Genomic DNA, 7,460 nt, shown 5'->3' with positions numbered 1-7,460 from the left:
GGGGACGGAGAGGGGGGGTCGCCGAATTTATGAAGCGGCCTTGCTGTGGATGTGTCGTGTCTTGTGACACTGCTTCTGACCCAGGGCAGTGGACAGGATACAGGGATGACCCGTCATCCAGGAGGTGCCAAGATGAGGGGGAGAGAGGAGGGTGGAGGGGAGTGGAATATGTAGGGAATGGATTGGGTGGGAGTGGTTTCTATGCCTTTTTCTTTTTGGCTACCCCCCCCCCCGTGTAAGGGGGAAAAAGCCTTTGGTATATGTATGTATATGTATATATATATATATATATATATATATGTGTATATATATATACATACATATACATCAAGGACTACTGTTACACAGGACGTGCGCACCCAGATTCCTGGGTCCGCTAACGGAGGCCATTGCTTTCTTTGTAACCTAACATTTTATATTGGACAAATATATCAAAACTAGAAACCGAACATTGTATATAGGACAAATATATCAATTATTGACTTATTCAATGCAGTATAAGTTGATATAAACTTTTATAGTGAAATACGAAAATATTTTTAAGGCACTGTTATGCCTTGAAATGCCAATTTTAGCCGGACTTAGCAGGTATTATTGTATGAGGTTAGTGGACACCAGGGTTGACGATTCTTTTTTTATCTTTATAAAGAAAAAAAATCGATGTTTTTTTTATTTAAATCAGATTTATTTGATTTAAATAGATTTTTTTTTATAGATTTCAAATATTGTGGGATTGCTATCTGATATGTGATCTGATTGCTAAAGGACATTTTTAGCATATCCATATAAGGAGCAGTGTTATATAGACATGCCACAAGTATACAAAGAACGATATAAGCACCCAACAACAAGTTTCAACAAGATTCTTGTTGAAACTTGTTCTAGGAAAGCAGCTGCTCACTGAGTCAGTTGCTGCTTTGGAATCAACCAGGAAGGATGTCTTCTGGACCTGGCAGAGTGGTTCCTTCAGGCAGAAAAAATGATCCTGTCTGGAATTATTCTGAAAAACTACCAACAACTTCTGGCAAAGGGTACCGAGCTAAATGCAAAGACTGCAGCCAGGAACTACAGGGCATTGTGTCAAGATTAAAATCTCACAGAGATAAATGCCAAGGTCAGCCACAGCATACAGAAGAAGAAATTGATGACCCAGGTAAATAATTTTACTTATATTGTGTGCATTTCTCCCTTTTCATACGCAACTATATAAATTTGGTGGACAATGGAGAGCAAGTGTAATAAAAATGTGAAGGCCTAAAGAGATGATACTTCAACTTCATTACTTCTAAATTTGGGCAATGACTATATCACTATAATATACTGTATCCACTCAACTTTGGAGCCTAGATGATTGTTATTCATTTCATTCAACATTGTATAATATATTTCATAGGTTTCATTGGAATTCAGCCCACATGGGATTCAGCCCAAAGGGATTTAGCCTAACCAAACCCAACTAACCCATTATTTTTAGTGAATTTAAAAGTGGACTGAATCCTGTGTGGGCTGAATTCCAAGCCCACCTATTTCATATCCTGCTAATCATTTCCAAATAATTTGGCTTGTGTGAATATGATAATTATCTAAAAAATAACTACTGTACTCAAAAGTAGCCTAAATCACACTGTATTCATTCATTTATTTATTCATTTATTAATGATGCAATATGCTAAAATTTTCTGTTTCCATTTCAGGATCTGTATCAACAGCTTCAATCCCTTCATCATCGGCTCCACTTGAATTATCTGCAAACCTGACTCCACCATTAAAAATGTCACTATCAGACTCCTCCACAGGCGCAATTTCTGCTAAATCATTTTCATCTAAAAGAAAGTCATCAACATCTCTGGACAGATTTATCACAAAAACTTAAGCCCCTCAAAAGGAAAATCTCGACAAAGAATTTGCAAGAATTATATTTGCTACAGATTCACCATTTCGTCTTGTTCAGCATCCTCAGTTTCTCAAGTTGTTTCAGAACCTGAGGCCAGGTTATATTCCTCCACCCAGAAAAGATATTGCAAATAAGTACTTGGATCTCGTGTATGAAAAGGAATATAAAAAGTGTGCAGATGACCAGAATAATGAAACTGTATGTCTTTCAATTGATGGGTGGTCTAATATCCATATTGAGCCCATAATATGTATCACTCTAACAACATCCACTGGTCAGATTTATTTAGTTGACACAATAGACACACCAGAGAAACCTCACACTGCTGAATATCTTCTACAACTTGTACAAAATTCGATCAAGAAGGATGAGCAAGATTTCGGTTGTCACATTGGAAGTGTTGTGACAGACAATGCAGCAAATGTCACCAAGATGAGAAAACACTTGGAGGAATCGAGTGAACCTGAGCATACCGTCCTCACATACGGCTTATACCGTTCCTTGTATATTTGTGGCAAGTCTATATAACACTGCTCCTTATATTGATATGCTAAAAATATCCTTTAGCAATCAGATCGCATATCAGATAGCAATCCCACATAATTTAAAATCTATAAAAAAAAAAAAAAATCAATTTAAATCAAATAAATCTGATTTAAATAAAAAAAAATCGATTTTTGTATTTTTTAAACAGATAAAAAAAAAAAAAAAAAAAAAAACGCCAACCCTGGTGTCCACTAACTTCATACAATAATACCTGTTAAGTCCGGCTAAAATTGTCATTTCAAAGCATAACAGTGCCTTAAGGGGGGCCACCCCCAAAAACTCTTTGGGCTCATATCTCGCTTCTGGTTCATCCAATTGCTTTGAAATTTTAATATGTTGTTTGTTGGTATAAAGAAATGCTATTCTGTAAATTTCATGAAATTTTAATGAATGGTAGTGGCTACAAAAAAAAACGTGTTTTTCTTTTTTTTGTTTCACAAGATTCATTTTTCACTTAATTGATTTGAAAAAATTATCATAGAAACTTTGTTTATATATCTACATTTTGTTGGATTTGATTTTCAATTTTTTGTTTTGTCTATGAAGGAAAATTTTTTCATTTTTTTTTTCGAATTTTTTTTAGGTCTCCTGAATCCCGTTTTTTTTTTTTTTTTTTGACAAATTGAAAAATCTAATTCCAACAAAAAATTCTATTTTTGTTGAAGTATAAACTGATACCTAACATAAGTTGATCAGAGTTTTTACCGATTTTGTGAAATTATTTGAAGTTCAAAAAACAACATTTCGAGATATCGGCTTCTAAAGTTTTTTTTCGTTTTTTTCCTTTTCCTGCCATGTGTATTCATCTGATTGGCATGAAATTTTCACATATGATTGTGTATATATTGTTGACTTGGAGAATGAAGGGAAAGGGGGTGACTGCTGTTGTGGCGTGGGTGGGAGTGGTGGTGGAGGAGGAGGTGATAAGCCGGACAGCGACAACACGCTCTCTGCTAATTTCTTCGCTAATTTCTCCTTGATCTGAAGAGTCTTGATGCCCTTTACTCTTCTTGAAGTTGGATATCCTCAATAACGTAAGCTTACGTTTGTAAGTCATCTTGCAAGACGAATATAAAAGAAATATTACAGGAACGCAGCATTGCGTTATCTGTAATGTCTCCGTATGTACTGGACGTGAGTAGCTAGGATTTACCACACGCATGTGGGGAAGAGATGCCATTTGTCGAAATTTATATAAAGAAAAAATTATTTTAATGATAGTTCTACATAGTTATAAGCATTGAATGATACCTCATTTTCTAGCGCACGCGTCAGGCTATGACGCAACACCCCGGGTCATTTAAAAATGGCATCTGAGGGGGCAAAAAAAAAAAAAAAGAAAAAAAATTCAGAAAAAAACTTCACCAAGTGATAGTTTCGGGTAGGACTGACATCTTGAGCCGATAAAAGTGAAAAGTGAAATTTTAAAAATATTCGTGAAAAATTCACCGGGGTGGCCCCCCTTAAAAGTAGTTTCTTATTTCACTATAAAAGTTTATATTTACTTATACTGTATTGAATAAATCAATAGTTGATATATTTGTCCTATATACAATGTTAGGTTTCTAGTTTTGATATATTTGTCCAATATGAAATGTTAGGTTACAAATAAAGCAATGGTCTCCGCTAGCACGCACGTCCTGTGTAATAGTAGTCCTTGATGTATATTATATATATATATATATATATATATATATATATATATATATATGCATATATATATATATATGCATATATATATATATATATATACATACACAGACACACACACACACACACACATATAATATATATACATATATCTATCTATCTTTCTATCTATCTATATATATATATATATATATATATATAAATATATATATATATATATATATATGCTAATAAGAACACGGGTACGTGTGTTCACTTATGCAAAGTAGACCACTTGGAAAAAGAGACTAACGAAGCAGAGCGCTTTCGTATATTACATCTACAGTGCAACAAGTACATAGTGATAGGAATACATAGACATTATATACATGATACAAAGGAACCAGGACAGTTTTGAATAAGCATACCGACCAATTACCCCCTAGAGAGCGGAAGGTCATTGTCAATTATCTTACGATGGTCGGGTGACATCAGGTCACAGTCGCCAAAGAGAGCGGAAGGTCTAATGTCGCCCGACCATCGTAAGATAATTGACAATGACCTTCCGCTCTCTAGGGGGTAATTGGTCGGTATGCTTATTCAAAACTGTCCTGGTCCCCTTTGTATCATGTATATAATGTCTATGTATTCCTATCACTTTGTACTTGTTGCACTGAAGATGTAATATACGAAAGCGCTCTGCTTCGTTAGTTTCTTTTTCCAAGTGGTCTACTTTGCATAAGTGAACACACGTACCCGTGTTCTTATTAGCATCATGGATACCACACGCTTCTTCAACACCTTCATCTCTCTCAACCCTGGTCTGGCTCCGTTTGTGAAGGACTTTGCTTGGGCCTTGACCAAAGCCCATAAACTACGATTACGGCTGCAGTTTTTACAAAATTGCCTGAAGGAACAGGTATTACCGAAGTCTGTTCTTCCCCAACGACTTTTGAAGATGTCAGATCGCCCGTTTGATGATTTCCAACGCATCATCTTGTTGAAGTGTATTGACATTGCCAAATTAGAAGTGAAAGAAGCTTTTAGAATCAAAAGGGTCAAATGGCATATTTTTCAACAAACTATACCATCCATTGATAAGGAAGTGCTTTTAGACTATTGCTTCTGCAATATGAGATCCATTTGTGACCTTCTTGCCAAGAAATTAAAAAATAAGTTACAACAACTTATTGATAATAGTGATTGGACCAAACATGCTAACAGTGAATTTGTAGTTAATCTTTCTGACAAAATTCTTAATACTAATGAGAAAACAGCTTTAGGATATGGACTTAGTTTTGCCAACAATTCAAATCCAACAAATTTTGTCAGCATTGGTAAAGCTTTCTGTAATTTAAAGAACCATGATTTATCAGTTGAAGATTTCAATATTTGTAAAGGAATTGTTTATGGTGCTTTATCACAAGAGGTTGTTCCTAATTGCCCAGAACGTTTTCAGAAGGCAATTATTAGTCTTAAAAAAGATAATCATTTACATTTCACTAAAGCAGATAAATCTAATGCAGTTGTTATTTTAAACAAGGATGATTATCTTAGAAAAATGAATGATTTATTAGATGATAACAATACTTACACACTTCTTAACAAAAATCCTACAGAAGTAGTTAATAGTTATTATAATAAGAAATTAAAAGAACTGCTTCATAAGAATAGAGACCTCTTACAGAAATTCACTTCAATTAGTCCCCCTTTGCCACATATGTATGGTCTCATTAAGACTCATAAATGTAACAACCCCGCTAGACCTATTGTTTCGTCAATTGGTTCCGCTTCTTACAAGCTTTCCAAATGGCTAGTTACTATCCTTAGCCCTTTAGTAGGTACAATCTCTTCTTCTCATGTTACAAACACTTCTGATTTAATAGACAAACTCCATAATATTAAACCTAATTATAAATTTACATTGGTTAGTTTTGATATAGTCAGTTTATTCACAAAAGTTTCCATAAATGATTTATTATTTTACCTTCAAGATGAACTTAATAAACATGTTCTTCCATTGCCATCATCTACATTGATTGAACTAATTAAATTATGTGTCAAAGATTGTAAGTTTCAATTTAATGGTAATTTATATTCCCAAAAATTCGGCATGAGTATGGGAAACCCTTTATCCCCAGTTTTAAGTAATTTATACATGGAATTTTTTGAAACCAAAATATTACGCACAATCTTCCCCCCTAACATCCCTTGGCTTAGGTATATTGATGACATCTTATGTCTTTGGCCAGAAGATAAAAATGTCCATAATTTTTTAACTAAGTTGAATACCCTTGTTGATTCTATTAAATTTACTTTAGAAATTGAGAAAAATTGTACCTTACCTTTCTTAGATTGCACTATCCTACGTCATGACAATAGCCTTTTTTTTAAAGTATATGGTAAACCAACCAATGTAAGTTCATATATTCATTATTATTCTTCTCATCCAAATAATATTAAACGTACAGTATTTGCCTCAATGTATTTAAGAGCTTTTCGTATTTGTAGTCCTGAATTTATTGATGAAGAAATCAGAAATGTTTTTAACATTGGGCTAGAATTAAAATACCCTAAGCAATTCCTTGATATTCCTTACAATTTTGCAAGGAAATCATTTTTAACTCCTCAGCCTAAATCACCTTTCAATTATCATAATGTTTTAATTTTACCATTTCAAGAAAATTTGTTAAGTATCACAGAATTATTAAAAAGGTTTAACGTAAAGGTAGTTTTTAAACATGATAGTACAGTAAAACATAAACTTATCAACAATAGTATTGAAATCAAAAAAGGATGCATTTATAAAATTCCTTGCAAAATGTGTAATCAATTTTACATAGGTCAAACTGCCAAACCCTTAAACATTAGAATTGAACAACACAAGAAAAATGTCAGGGATGGCAATAATTCTAGTGGTATATTCAAGCATATTGAATTAAATAATCATCCAGTTGATTGGGGTAATGCCCAGGCAATCTATTATACCAACAACATAATAGCAAGAAATTTAATAGAGTGCAGTTTGATTCATACCACTAGTAATCAAAATACCAACCTACATAAAGGCTTGTACAAACTTGATAATTTCATTTGTCAAGAAATCAGTAAGATAATATCATGTAAAATGTAATCCAACAAATTGACTTAATGTCGCCCTATATAAGTAGTAGAAACAGTGACCCTTGGCGACTGTGACCATCGTAAGATAATTTACAATGACCTTCCGCTCTCTTTGGCGACTGTGACCTGATGTCACCCGACCATCGTAAGATAATTGACAATGACCTTCTGCTCCCCTAGGCGACTGTGACCTAATGTCGCCCGACCATCGTAAGATAATTGACAATGACCTTCCGCTCTCTAGGGGGTAATTGGTCGGTATGCTTAT

Source organism: Oratosquilla oratoria, chromosome 34 (assembly GCF_046742065.1).
Source record: "Oratosquilla oratoria isolate Oo_2021 chromosome 34, ASM4674206v1, whole genome shotgun sequence".
NCBI lineage: Eukaryota > Metazoa > Arthropoda > Malacostraca > Stomatopoda > Squillidae > Oratosquilla > Oratosquilla oratoria.
The sequence above is the reverse complement of the archived record's forward strand: the minus strand, read 5'-3'. Positions refer to the sequence as shown.